Genomic DNA, 14,217 nt, shown 5'->3' on the forward strand with positions numbered 1-14,217 from the left:
AAAGGAGGGTAGAAATTCTTTGTTTTAATTTAACAACTGTTTCGCTTGCAGGGAGATCATTTCCTTGGCAATTACAAATTTTTACTTTTCCAACCATGGTAATAAGCGATTATGTGTGGATATATAAATATAGTTCTTCGACTAATATTGAGTGCAGCCTGCTCCTTGTAAAGGATCATTAAATCTCTTCAGTGACGTAATTCGAGAGTGTGATTACCGTCACATGCAATTCATTGATAGATTTTCCCAGGAAGGCCTTTATTTGGTCATTTAATATATTACATGTTTTTCACTCTGAATGGAGATGGTCAATAATTCAGATGTGCCATCTAATACATTTGCCACTGTGAAAGGAGATTGTTGTAATTAAAACAATATTTAAATTTGGTGTCATACAGTACAATATGGTAAGGTTATTACATTAGCCTGCTCACTAAAAGATTTAGCTGTCACACTATTAAAGCCAGTTGGATTGTATGTGTATTCTCATGTGTTTGTTAAGGACGTGTAATTTACAGTGAGCTGTGTAATGTTCATGTAGCTTTTACGGTGTTTCTGGGAATAAAATTCTTTATAAACATCTGTTAAGCCGGGAATGCTACAGCCCTGGTTTTGTAAACTGATAAGACTTCTTTTTTTTTTTTTGGCTGAAAAGTGTGGTTTCTAGCAAGCAAGCAAATTTTCTTTATATAGCACTTTTCCAAACAAATGAATGCAGTTCAAAGTGCTTTACAGGCAAAACAATTAAAAGCAAGTACAAAATAGAGGTAAAGAACATTAAAAAAACATAAAATAAAAAACAATATATACAGGTCCTTCTCCAAAAAGTAGCATATTGTGATAAAGTTTCCATAATGAAATGATAAAAATGAAACTTTCATATGTTTTAGATTCATTGCACTCTAAGTGAAATATTTGAGGTGTTGTATTGTTTTAATACAGATGATTTTGGCATATAGCTCATGAAAAGGCCAAATTCCTATCTCCAAAAATTAGCCTATCATGAAAAGGTTCTCTAAACGAGCTATTAACCTAATCATCTGAATGAACAAATTAACTCTAAACACCTGCAACAGATTCCTGAGGCTTTTAAAAACTCCCAGCCTGTTTCATTTGTCAAACCTGCAGTCATGGGGTAAGACTGCCGACCTGACTGCGCTCCATAATTGTGAGTGAGTGTGTGTAAGGTTTGTGAACCATTGAAGCTTTCTTTCAATACCATTGCTATTCTTTGTTTGTTGCCACCAAGTGATCAAATGGATGATGGTCCTGTTTTTTTTTTTCCACAGGTTATTCATGGTGAATTTCCCTGCGGTGAGTTTGGAAACCCCAAGAGAGCCTCACAATGACCGCTTCTCTGCTCGATGAGGAAAAACAAGAGGACTCCACTTGTGACGTATGTCTCTTCAAAGCCCTTTCACTGGTGCTTTTGTTTCCAGGTTTGTCATGAAAAGTTTTTTGGCTGTTTTTGTCATGGTTTTTTGTGTTATCAGAAGTTCTCTACAGGCTCCTCGGGTTGATGGGAGATTTGGTGCAGAAGCTGAAGGTTGTTCAAGGGAAGGTCTTCAGAGCGACTGAAGAGAGCAAAATCACGTTCAGACTTAAGCTACCTTTGACCTAAATCCAAACAAACCGATTTACAATCCAGGACAAATGGGTGAGCTGTGAATGACCCTTGGTTGAAGTTATCGTCTTCAAATGCTTTATGCCATATATGTGAGTTTGTTGGTGTCTTTGCAGTTAATTTCCGAGTTATCTCCATGGATCCGAAATTTGTGGCTTTTGATGAAATGGTAAGACCAGATGTTTCACTATTTTGAGTGTTCTCACCATAAATGAAAAGCCAATTAAATGCAGGTTGTTTTAAGGTTCAGAAATTTCAATGACTGCTTTTAAATGATTGTTATTCCTTTCTGTCTTGCAGTACAATCTGGTCGTGGTGGAGGCGAGTTTGCTTTGGTGTGAGACTTTGAATGGAGCCAATGCAGCTTTTTGTGGCGTGTGGTGTGAGGGCTTCAGACTGTACTGATTCGCAGGCAGCTCCGTCAACTATTGTAGAGCTTCAGACTGTACTGATTCGCAGGCAGATCCGTCTACTATTGTAGAGCACACTAGAGTACTACTGTACATAAGGAAAACTTAATTTTTCGCCACAAAAAAAAAACAACAACGTAGGGGGTAACACTGTCGTTTTTTTTTCGGGTCGAAATTTTGAGTTTCGATATCTCAGCTCTGGAAGGGTCTAGAGCCTCCATTTTAGGACTCAGGTCTAAGTCTCATGGCCCTCTATCAGAATCCGGAGTTTTGAAAAGATTGGGGATTCTTAATTTTTCGCCCCAAAAAAAAAAAAACGTAAGGGGTAACAATGTTGTTGTTTTTTTCGGGTCGAAATTTTGAGTTTTAATATCTCAGCTCTGGAAGGGTCTAGAGCCTCGATTTTTGCACTAAGGTCTAAGTCTCATGGCCCTCTATCAGAATCCAGAGTTTGAGAAGATTGGGGATACTTAATTTTTTACCCAAAAAAAAAAAAAAAACGTAAGGGGTAACACTGTCGTTTTTTTTTTTCGGGTCGAAATTTTGAGTTTCGATATCTCAGCTCTGGAAGGGTCTAGAGCCTCGATTTTTGCACTAAGGTCTAAGTCTCATGGCCCTCTATCAGAATCCAGAGTTTGAGAAGATTGGGGATACTTAATTTTTTACCCAAAAAAAAAAAAAAAAAACGTAAGGGGTAACACTGTCGTTTTTTTTTTTCGGGTCGAAATTTTGAGTTTCGATATCTCAGCTCTGGAAGGGTCTAGAGCCTCCTTTTTTGCACTCAGGTCTAAGTCTCGTGGCCCTCTATCAGAATCCAGAGTTTTGAGAAGATTGGGGATACTTAATTTTTTGCTCCCCAAAAAAAACGTAAGGGGTAACACTGTCGTTTTTGTTTTTTTTCGGGTCGAAATTTTGAGTTTCGATATCTCAGCTCTGGAAGGGTCTAGAGCCTCCATTTTTGGACTCAGGTCTAAGTCTCGTGGCCCTCTATCATAATCCAGAGTTTTGAGAAGATTGGGTATACTTAATTTTTCGCCCCAAAAAAAAAACATAAGGGGTAACACTGTCGTTTTTTTTTCGGGTCGAAATTTTGAGTTTCAACATCTCAGCTCTGGAAGGGTCTAGAGCCTCCATTTTTGGACTCAGGTCTAAGTCTCGTGGCCCTCTATCAGAATCCAGAGTGTCGAGAAGATTGGGGATACTTAATTTTTCGCCCAAAAAAAAAAACATAAGGGGTAACACTGTCGTTTTTTTTTCGGGTCGAAATTTTGAGTTTCGATGTCTCAGCTCTGGAAGGGTCTAGAGCCTCCATTTTTGCGCTCAGGTCAAAGTCTCGCGGCCCTCTATCACAATCCAGAGTTTTGAGAAGATTGGAGAAACTTGATTTTTCGCCCGAAAACCAAAAAAAACGTAAGGGGTAAGTGACACTGTCGTTTTTTTTTCGGGTCGAAATTTTGAGTTTCGATGTCTCAGCTCTGGATGGGTCTAGAGCCTCCATTTTTGCACTCAGGTCAAAGTCTCGCGGCCCTCTATCATAATCCAGAGTTTTGAGAAGATTGGAGAAACTTGATTTTTCGCCCGAAAACCAAAAAAAACGTAAGGGGTAACACTGTCGTTTTTTTTTCGGGTCGAAATTTTGAGTTTCGATATCTCAGCTCTGGAAGGGTCTAGAGCCTCCATTTTTGCGCTCAGGTCAAAGTCTCGTGGCCCTCTATCACAATCCAGAGTTTTGAGAAGATTGGAGAAACTTGATTTTTCGCCCGAAAAACAAAAAAAACGTAAGGGGTAACACTGTCGTTTTTTTTTCGGGTCGAAATTTTGAGTTTCGATGTCTCCGCTCTGGAAGGGTCTAGAGCCTCCATTTTTGCGCTCAGGTCAAAGTCTCGTGGCCCTCTATCACAATCCAGAGTTTTGAGAAGATTGGAGAAACTTGATTTTTCGCCCGAAAAACAAAAAAAACGTAAGGGGTAACACTGTCGTTTTTTTTTTCGGGTCGAAATTTTGAGTTTCGATGTCTCAGCTCTGGAAGGGTCTAGAGCCTCCATTTTTGCGCTCAGGTCAAAGTCTCGTGGCCCTCTATCACAATCCAGAGTTTTGAGAAGATTGGAGAAACTTGATTTTTCGCCCGAAAACCAAAAAAAACGTAAGGGGTAACACTGTCGTTTTTTTTTCGGGTCGAAATTTTGAGTTTCGATATCTAAGCTCTGGAAGGGTCTAGAGCCTCCATTTTTGCGCTCAGGTCAAAGTCTCGCGGCCATCTATCACAATCCAGAGTTTTGAGAAGATTGGAGAAACTTGATTTTTCGCCCGAAAACCAAAAAAAACGTAAGGGGTAACACTGTCGTTTTTTTTTCGGGTCGAAATTTTGAGTTTCGATATCTCAGCTCTGGAAGGGTCTAGAGCCTCCATTTTTGCGCTCAGGTCAAAGTCTCACGGCCCTCTATCACAATCCAGAGTTTTGAGAAGATTGGAGAAACTTGATTTTTCGCCCGAAAACCAAAAAAAACGTAAGGGGTAACACTGTCGTTTTTTTTTTCGGGTCGAAATTTTGAGTTTCGATATCTCAGCTCTGGAAGGGTCTAGAGCCTCCATTTTTGCGCTCAGGTCAAAGTCTCGCGGCCCTCTATCACAATCCAGAGTTTTGAGAAGATTGGAGAAACTTGATTTTTCGCCCGAAAACCAAAAAAAACGTAAGGGGTAACACTGTCGTTTTTTTTTCGGGTCGAAATTTTGAGTTTCGATATCTCAGCTCTGGAAGGGTCTAGAGCCTCCATTTTTGCGCTCAGGTCAAAGTCTCGCGGCCCTCTATCACAATCCAGAGTTTTGAGAAGATTGGAGAAACTTGATTTTTCGCCCGAAAACCAAAAAAAACGTAAGGGGTAACACTGTCGTTTTTTTTTCGGGTCGAAATTTTGAGTTTCGATATCTCAGCTCTGGAAGGGTCTAGAGCCTCCATTTTTGCGCTCAGGTCAAAGTCTCGCGGCCCTCTATCACAATCCAGAGTTTTGAGAAGATTGGAGAAACTTGATTTTTCGCCCGAAAACCAAAAAAAACGTAAGGGGTAACACTGTCGTTTTTTTTTCGGGTCGAAATTTTGAGTTTCGATATCTCAGCTCTGGAAGGGTCTAGAGCCTTCATTTTTGCGCTCAGGTCAAAGTCTCGCGGCCCTCTATCACAATCCAGAGTTTTGAGAAGATTGGAGAAACTTGATTTTTCGCCCGAAAACCAAAAAAAACGTAAGGGGTAACACTGTCGTTTTTTTTTCGGGTCGAAATTTTGAGTTTCGATATCTCAGCTCTGGAAGGGTCTAGAGCCTCCATTTTTGCGCTCAGGTCAAAGTCTCGCGGCCCTCTATCATAATCCAGAGTTTTGAGAAGATTGGAGAAACTTGATTTTTCGCCCGAAAACCAAAAAAAACGTAAGGGGTAACACTGTCGTTTTTTTTTTCGGGTCGAAATTTTGAGTTTCGATATCTCAGCTCTGGAAGGATCTAGAGCCTCCATTTTTTCACTCAGGTCAAAGTCTCGCGGCCCTCTATCATAATCCAGAGTTTTGAGAAGATTGGAGAAACTTGATTTTTCGCCCGAAAACCAAAAAAACCGTAAGGGGTAACACTGTCGTTTTTTTTTCGGGTCGAAATTTTGAGTTTCGATATCTCAGCTCTGGAAGGGTCTAGAGCCTCCATTTTTGCGCTCAGGTCAAAGTCTCGCGGCCCTCTATCACAATCCAGAGTTTTGAGAAGATTGGAAAACTTGATTTTTCGCCCGAAAACCAAAAAAAACGTAAGGGGTAACACTGTCGTTTTTTTTTCGGGTCGAAATTTTCAGTTTCGATATCTCAGCTCTGGAAGGGTCTAGAGCCTCCATTTTTGCGCTCAGGTCAAAGTCTCGCGGCCCTCTATCACAATCCAGAGTTTTGAGAAGATTGGAGAAACTTGATTTTTCGCCCGAAAACCAAAAAAAACGTAAGGGGTAACACTGTCGTTTTTTTTTCGGGTCGAAATTTTGAGTTTCGATATCTCAGCTCTGGAAGGATCTAGAGCCTCCATGTTTGCGCTCAGGACAAAGTCTCGCGGCCCTCTATCATAATCCAGAGTTTTGAGAAGATTGGAGAAACTTGATTTTTCGCCCGAAAACCAAAAAAAACGTAAGGGGTGTAACACTGTCGTTTTTTTTTCGGGTCGAAATTTTGAGTTTCGATATCTCAGCTCTGGAAGGGTCTAGAGCCTCCATTTTTGCGCTCAGGTCAAAGTCTCGCGGCCCTCTATCATAATCCAGAGTTTTGAGAAGATTGGAGACACTTGATTTTTCGCCCGAAAACCAAAAAAAACGTAAGGGGTAACACTGTCGTTTTTTTTTCGGGTCGAAATTTTGAGTTTCGATATCTCAGCTCTGGAAGGGTCTAGAGCCTCCATTTTTGCGCTCAGGTCAAAGTCTCGCGGCCCTCTATCATAATCCAGAGTTTTGAGAAGATTGGAGAAACTTGATTTTTCGCCCGAAAACCAAAAAAAACGTAAGGGGTAACACTGTCGTTTTTTTTTCGGGTCGAAATTTTGAGTTTCGATATCTCAGCTCTGGAAGGGTCTAGAGCCACCATTTTTGCGCTCAGGTCAAAGTCTCGCGGCCCTCTATCATAATCCAGAGTTTTGAGAAGATTGGAGAAACTTGATTTTTCGCCCGAAAACCAAAAAAAACGTAAAGGGTAACACTGTCGTTTTTTTTTCGGGTCGAAATTTTGAGTTTCGATATCTCAGCTCTGGAAGGGTCTAGAGCCTCCATTTTATCGCTCAGGTCAAAGTCTCGCGGCCCTCTATCATAATCCAGAGTTTTGAGAAGATTGGAGAAACTTGATTTTTCGCCCGAAAACCAAAAAAAACATAAGGGGTAACACTGTCGTTTTTTTTTCGGGTCGAAATTTTGAGTTTCGATATCTCAGCTCTGGAAGGGTCTAGAGCCTCCATTTTTGCGCTCAGGTCAAAGTCTCGCGGCCCTCTATCATAATCCAGAGTTTTGAGAAGATTGGAGAAACTTGATTTTTCGCCCGAAAACCAAAAAAAACGTAAGGGGTAACACTGTCGTTTTTTTTTCGGGTCGAAATTTTGAGTTTCGATATCTCAGCTCTGGAAGGGTCTAGAGCCTCCATTTTTGCGCTCAGGTCAAAGTCTCGCGGCCCTCTATCATAATCCAGAGTTTTGAGAAGATTGGAGAAACTTGATTTTTCGCCCGAAAACCAAAAAAAACGTAAGGGGTAACACTGTCGTTTTTTTTTCGGGTCGAAATTTTGAGTTTCGATATCTCAGCTCTGGAAGGGTCTAGAGCCTCCATTTTTGCGCTCAGGACAAAGTCTCGCGGCCCTTTATCATAATCCAGAGTTTTGAGAAGATTGGAGAAACTTGATTTTTCGCCCGAAAACCAAAAAAAAACGTAAGGGGTAACACTGTCGTTTTTTTTTCGGGTCGAAATTTTGAGTTTCGATATCTCAGCTCTGGAAGGATCTAGAGCCTCCATTTTTGCGCTCAGGTCAAAGTCTCGCGGCCCTCTATCATAATCCAGAGTTTTGAGAAGATTGGAGAAACTTGATTTTTCGCCCGAAAACCAAAAAAAACGTAAGGGGTAACACTGTCGTTTTTTTTTCGGGTCGAAATTTTAAAATTCGATATCTCAGCTCTGGAAGGGTCTAGAGCCTCCATTTTTGCACTCAGGTCAAAGTCTCACAGCCCTCTATCAGAATCCAGAGTTTTTAGAAGATTGGAGAAACTTAATTTTTTGCCCGAAAATGAAAAAAAACGTAAGGGGTAACACTGTCGTTTTTTTTTCGGGTCGAAATTTTGAGTTTCGATATCTCAGCTCTGGAAGGGTCTAGAGCCTCCATTTTTGCACTCAGGTCAAAGTCTCACAGCCCTCTATCATAATCCAGAGTTTTGAGAAGATTGGAGAAACTTAATTTTTCGCCCAAAAATGAAAAAAACGTAAGGGGTAACACTGTCGTTTTTTTTTCGGGTCGAAATTTTAAAATTCGATATCTCAGCTCTGGAAGGGTCTAGAGCCTCCATTTTTGCACTCAGGTCAAAGTCTCACAGCCCTCTATCAGAATCCAGAGTTTTTAGAAGATTGGAGAAACTTAATTTTTTGCCCGAAAATGCAAAAAAACGTAAGGGGTAACACTGTCGTTTTTTTTTCGGGTCGAAATTTTGAGTTTCGATATCTCAGCTCTGGAAGGGTCTAGAGCCTCCATTTTTGCACTCAGGTCAAAGTCTCACAGCCCTCTATCATAATCCAGAGTTTTGAGAAGATTGGAGAAACTTAATTTTTCGCCCAAAAATGAAAAAAACGTAAAGGGTAACACTGTCGTTTTTTTTTCGGGTCGAAATTTTGAGTTTCGATATCTCAGCTCTGGAAGGGTCTAGAGCCTCCATTTTTGCACTCAGGTCAAAGTCTCACAGCCCTCTATCATAATCCAGAGTTTTGAGAAGATTGGAGAAACTTAATTTTTTGCCCAAAAATGAAAAAAACGTAAGGGGTAACACTGTCGTTTTTTTTTCGGGTCGAAATTTTGAGTTTCGATATCTCAGCTCTGGAAGGGTCTAGAGCCTCCATTTTTGCACTCAGGTCAAAGTCTCACAGCCCTCTATCATAATCCAGAGTTTTGAGAAGATTGGAGAAACTTAATTTTTCGCCCAAAAATGAAAAAAACGTAAGGGGTAACACTGTCGTTTTTTTTTCGGGTCGAAATTTTAAAATTCGATATCTCAGCTCTGGAAGGGTCTAGAGCCTCCATTTTTGCACTCAGGTCAAAGTCTCACAGCCCTCTATCAGAATCCAGAGTTTTGAGAAGATTGGAGAAACTTAATTTTTTGCCCGAAAATGAAAAAAAACGTAAGGGGTAACACTGTCGTTTTTTTTTTCGGGTCGAAATTTTGAGTTTCGATATCTCAGCTCTGGAAGGGTCTAGAGCCTCCATTTTTGCACTCAGGTCAAAGTCTCACCGCCCTCTATCATAATCCAGAGTTTTGAGAAGATTGGAGAAACTTAATTTTTTGCCCAAAAATGAAAAAACCGTAAGGGGTAACACTGTCGTTTTTTTTTCGGGTCAAAATTTTGAGTTTCGATATCTCAGCTCTGGAAGGGTCTAGAGCCTCCATTTTTGCACTCAGGTCAAAGTCTCACAGCCCTCTATCATAATCCAGAGTTTTGAGAAGATTGGAGAAACTTAATTTTTCGCCCAAAAATGAAAAAAACGTAAGGGGTAACACTGTCGTTTTTTTTTCGGGTCGAAATTTTAAAATTCGATATCTCAGCTCTGGAAGGGTCTAGAGCCTCCATTTTTGCACTCAGGTCAAAGTCTCACAGCCCTCTATCATAATCCAGAGTTTTGAGAAGATTGGAGAAACTTAATTTTTTGCCCAAAAATGAAAAAAAACGTAAGGGGTAACACTGTCGTTTTTTTTTCGGGTCGAAATTTTGAAATTCGATATCTCAGCTCTGGAAGGGTCTAGAGCCTCCATTTTTGCACTCAGGTCAAAGTCTCACAGCCCTCTATCATAATCCAGAGTTTTGAGAAGATTGGAGAAACTTAATTTTTCGCCCAAAAATGAAAAAAACGTAAGGGGTAACACTGTCGTTTTTTTTTCGGGTCGAAATTTTGAGTTTCGATATCTCAGCTCTGGAAGGGTCTAGAGCCTCCATTTTTGCACTCAGGTCAAAGTCTCACAGCCCTCTATCATAATCCAGAGTTTTGAGAAGATTGGAGAAACTTAATTTTTCGCCCAAAAATGAAAAAAACGTAAAGGGTAACACTGTCGTTTTTTTTTCGGGTCGAAATTTTGAGTTTCGATATCTCAGCTCTGGAAGGGTCTAGAGCCTCCATTTTTGCACTCAGGTCAAAGTCTCACAGCCCTCTATCATAATCCAGAGTTTTGAGAAGATTGGAGAAACTTAATTTTTTGCCCAAAAATGAAAAAAACGTAAGGGGTAACACTGTCGTTTTTTTTTCGGGTCGAAATTTTGAGTTTCGATATCTCAGCTCTGGAAGGGTCTAGAGCCTCCATTTTTGCACTCAGGTCAAAGTCTCACAGCCCTCTATCATAATCCAGAGTTTTGAGAAGATTGGAGAAACTTAATTTTTCGCCCAAAAATGAAAAAAACGTAAGGGGTAACACTGTCGTTTTTTTTTCGGGTCGAAATTTTAAAATTCGATATCTCAGCTCTGGAAGGGTCTAGAGCCTCCATTTTTGCACTCAGGTCAAAGTCTCACAGCCCTCTATCAGAATCCAGAGTTTTGAGAAGATTGGAGAAACTTAATTTTTCGCCCAAAAATGAAAAAAACGTAAAGGGTAACACTGTCGTTTTTTTTTCGGGTCGAAATTTTGAGTTTCGATATCTCAGCTCTGGAAGGGTCTAGAGCCTCCATTTTTGCACTCAGGTCAAAGTCTCACAGCCCTCTATCATAATCCAGAGTTTTGAGAAGATTGGAGAAACTTAATTTTTTGCCCAAAAATGAAAAAAACGTAAGGGGTAACACTGTCGTTTTTTTTTCGGGTCGAAATTTTGAGTTTCGATATCTCAGCTCTGGAAGGGTCTAGAGCCTCCATTTTTGCACTCAGGTCAAAGTCTCACAGCCCTCTATCATAATCCAGAGTTTTGAGAAGATTGGAGAAACTTAATTTTTCGCCCAAAAATGAAAAAAACGTAAGGGGTAACACTGTCGTTTTTTTTTCGGGTCGAAATTTTAAAATTCGATATCTCAGCTCTGGAAGGGTCTAGAGCCTCCATTTTTGCACTCAGGTCAAAGTCTCACAGCCCTCTATCAGAATCCAGAGTTTTGAGAAGATTGGAGAAACTTAATTTTTTGCCCGAAAATGAAAAAAAACGTAAGGGGTAACACTGTCGTTTTTTTTTTCGGGTCGAAATTTTGAGTTTCGATATCTCAGCTCTGGAAGGGTCTAGAGCCTCCATTTTTGCACTCAGGTCAAAGTCTCACCGCTTTCTATCATAATCCAGAGTTTTGAGAAGATTGGAGAAACTTAATTTTTTGCCCAAAAATGAAAAAACCGTAAGGGGTAACACTGTCGTTTTTTTTTCGGGTCAAAATTTTGAGTTTCGATATCTCAGCTCTGGAAGGGTCTAGAGCCTCCATTTTTGCACTCAGGTCAAAGTCTCACAGCCCTCTATCATAATCCAGAGTTTTGAGAAGATTGGAGAAACTTAATTTTTCGCCCAAAAATGAAAAAAACGTAAGGGGTAACACTGTCGTTTTTTTTTCGGGTCGAAATTTTGAAATTCGATATCTCAGCTCTGGAAGGGTCTAGAGCCTCCATTTTTGCACTCAGGTCAAAGTCTCACAGCCCTCTATCATAATCCAGAGTTTTGAGAAGATTGGAGAAACTTAATTTTTCGCCCAAAAATGAAAAAAACGTAAGGGGTAACACTGTCGTTTTTTTTTTCGGGTCGAAATTTTGAGTTTCGATATCTCAGCTCTGGAAGGGTCTAGAGCCTCCATTTTTGCACTCAAGTCAAAGTCTCACAGCCCTCTATCATAATCCAGAGTTTTGAGAAGATTGGAGAAACTTAATTTTTTGCCCAAAAATGAAAAAAAACGTAAGGGGTATCTCAGCTCTGGAAGGGTCTAGAGCCTCCATTTTTGCACTCAGGTCAAAGTCTCACAGCCCTCTATCATAATCCAGAGTTTTGAGAAGATTGGAGAAACTTAATTTTTCGCCCAAAAATGAAAAAAACGTAAGGGGTAACACTGTCGTTTTTTTTTTTCGGGTCGAAATTTTGAGTTTCGATATCTCAGCTCTGGAAGGGTCTAGAGCCTCCTTATTTGCACTCAGGTCTAAGTCTCGTGGCCCTCTATCAGAATCCAGAGTTTTGAGAAGATTGGGGATACTTAATTTTTTGCTCCCCAAAAAAAACGTAAGGGGTAACACTGTCGTTTTTGTTTTTTTTTGGGTCGAAATTTTGAGTTTCGATATCTCAGCTCTGGAAGGGTCTAGAGCCTCCATTTTTGGACTCAGGTCGAAGTCTCGTGGCCCTCTATCAGAATCCAGAGTTTTGAGAAGATTGGGTATACTTAATTTTTCGCCCCAAAAAAAAAACATAAGGGGTAACACTGTCGTTTTTTTTTCGGGTCGAAATTTTGAGTTTCAACATCTCAGCTCTGGAAGGGTCTAGAGCCTCCATTTTTGGACTCAGGTCTAAGTCTCGTGGCCCTCTATCAGAATCCAGAGTGTCGAGAAGATTGGGGATACTTAATTTTTCGCCCAAAAAAAAAAACATAAGGGGTAACACTGTCGTTTTTTTTTCGGGTCGAAATTTTGAGTTTCGATGTCTCAGCTCTGGAAGGGTCTAGAGCCTCCATTTTTGCGCTCAGGTCAAAGTCTCGCGGCCCTCTATCACAATCCAGAGTTTTGAGAAGATTGGAGAAACTTGATTTTTCGCCCGAAAACCAAAAAAAACGTAAGGGGTAAGTGACACTGTCGTTTTTTTTTCGGGTCGAAATTTTGAGTTTCGATGTCTCAGCTCTGGATGGGTCTAGAGCCTCCATTTTTGCACTCAGGTCAAAGTCTCGCGGCCCTCTATCATAATCCAGAGTTTTGAGAAGATTGGAGAAACTTGATTTTTCGCCCGAAAACCAAAAAAAACGTAAGGGGTAACACTGTCGTTTTTTTTTCGGGTCGAAATTTTGAGTTTCGATATCTCAGCTCTGGAAGGGTCTAGAGCCTCCATTTTTGCGCTCAGGTCAAAGTCTCGTGGCCCTCTATCACAATCCAGAGTTTTGAGAAGATTGGAGAAACTTGATTTTTCGCCCGAAAAACAAAAAAAACGTAAGGGGTAACACTGTCGTTTTTTTTTTCGGGTCGAAATTTTGAGTTTCGATGTCTCAGCTCTGGAAGGGTCTAGAGCCTCCATTTTTGCGCTCAGGTCAAAGTCTCGTGGCCCTCTATCACAATCCAGAGTTTTGAGAAGATTGGAGAAACTTGATTTTTCGCCCGAAAACCAAAAAAAACGTAAGGGGTAACACTGTCGTTTTTTTTTCGGGTCGAAATTTTGAGTTTCGATATCTAAGCTCTGGAAGGGTCTAGAGCCTCCATTTTTGCGCTCAGGTCAAAGTCTCGCGGCCATCTATCACAATCCAGAGTTTTGAGAAGATTGGAGAAACTTGATTTTTCGCCCGAAAACCAAAAAAAACGTAAGGGGTAACACTGTCGTTTTTTTTTCGGGTCGAAATTTTGAGTTTCGATATCTCAGCTCTGGAAGGGTCTAGAGCCTCCATTTTTGCGCTCAGGTCAAAGTCTCACGGCCCTCTATCACAATCCAGAGTTTTGAGAAGATTGGAGAAACTTGATTTTTCGCCCGAAAACCAAAAAAAACGTAAGGGGTAACACTGTCGTTTTTTTTTTCGGGTCGAAATTTTGAGTTTCGATATCTCAGCTCTGGAAGGGTCTAGAGCCTCCATTTTTGCGCTCAGGTCAAAGTCTCGCGGCCCTCTATCACAATCCAGAGTTTTGAGAAGATTGGAGAAACTTGATTTTTCGCCCGAAAACCAAAAAAAACGTAAGGGGTAACACTGTCGTTTTTTTTTTCGGGTCGAAATTTTGAGTTTCGATATCTCAGCTCTGGAAGGGTCTAGAGCCTCCATTTTTGCGCTCAGGTCAAAGTCTCGCGGCCCTCTATCACAATCCAGAGTTTTGAGAAGATTGGAGAAACTTGATTTTTCGCCCGAAAACCAAAAAAAACGTAAGGGGTAACACTGTCGTTTTTTTTTTCGGGTCGAAATTTTGAGTTTCGATATCTCAGCTCTGGAAGGGTCTAGAGCCTCCATTTTTGCGCTCAGGTCAAAGTCTCGCGGCCCTCTATCACAATCCAGAGTTTTGAGAAGATTGGAGAAACTTGATTTTTCGCCCGAAAACCAAAAAAACCGTAAGGGGTAACACTGTCGTTTTTTTTTCGGGTCGAAATTTTGAGTTTCGATATCTCAGCTCTGGAAGGATCTAGAGCCTCCATTTTTGCGCTCAGGACAAAGTCTCGCGGCCCTCTATCATAATCCAGAGTTTTGAGAAGATTGGAGAAATTTGATTTTTCGCCCGAAAACCAAAAAAAACGTAAGGGGTGTAACACTGTCGTTTTTTTTTCGGGTCGAAATTTTGAGTTTCGATATCTCAGCTCTGGAAGGGTCTAGAGC

General features: G+C 40.7%; 1 protein-coding gene across 2 annotated transcripts in view; it reads right to left on the reverse strand.

Moving 5' to 3' along the window:
* qpctla (glutaminyl-peptide cyclotransferase-like a) overlaps nucleotides 1-14,217 on the reverse strand; it is a 53,984-nt gene that overhangs the window by 1,575 nt on the left and 38,192 nt on the right. The gene's annotated exons all lie outside the window — the stretch shown is intronic.

The sequence above is a fragment of the Pimephales promelas genome, chromosome 10 (genome assembly GCF_988280905.1).
Source record: "Pimephales promelas chromosome 10, fPimPro1.hap1.1, whole genome shotgun sequence".
Lineage (NCBI taxonomy): Eukaryota > Metazoa > Chordata > Actinopteri > Cypriniformes > Leuciscidae > Pimephales > Pimephales promelas.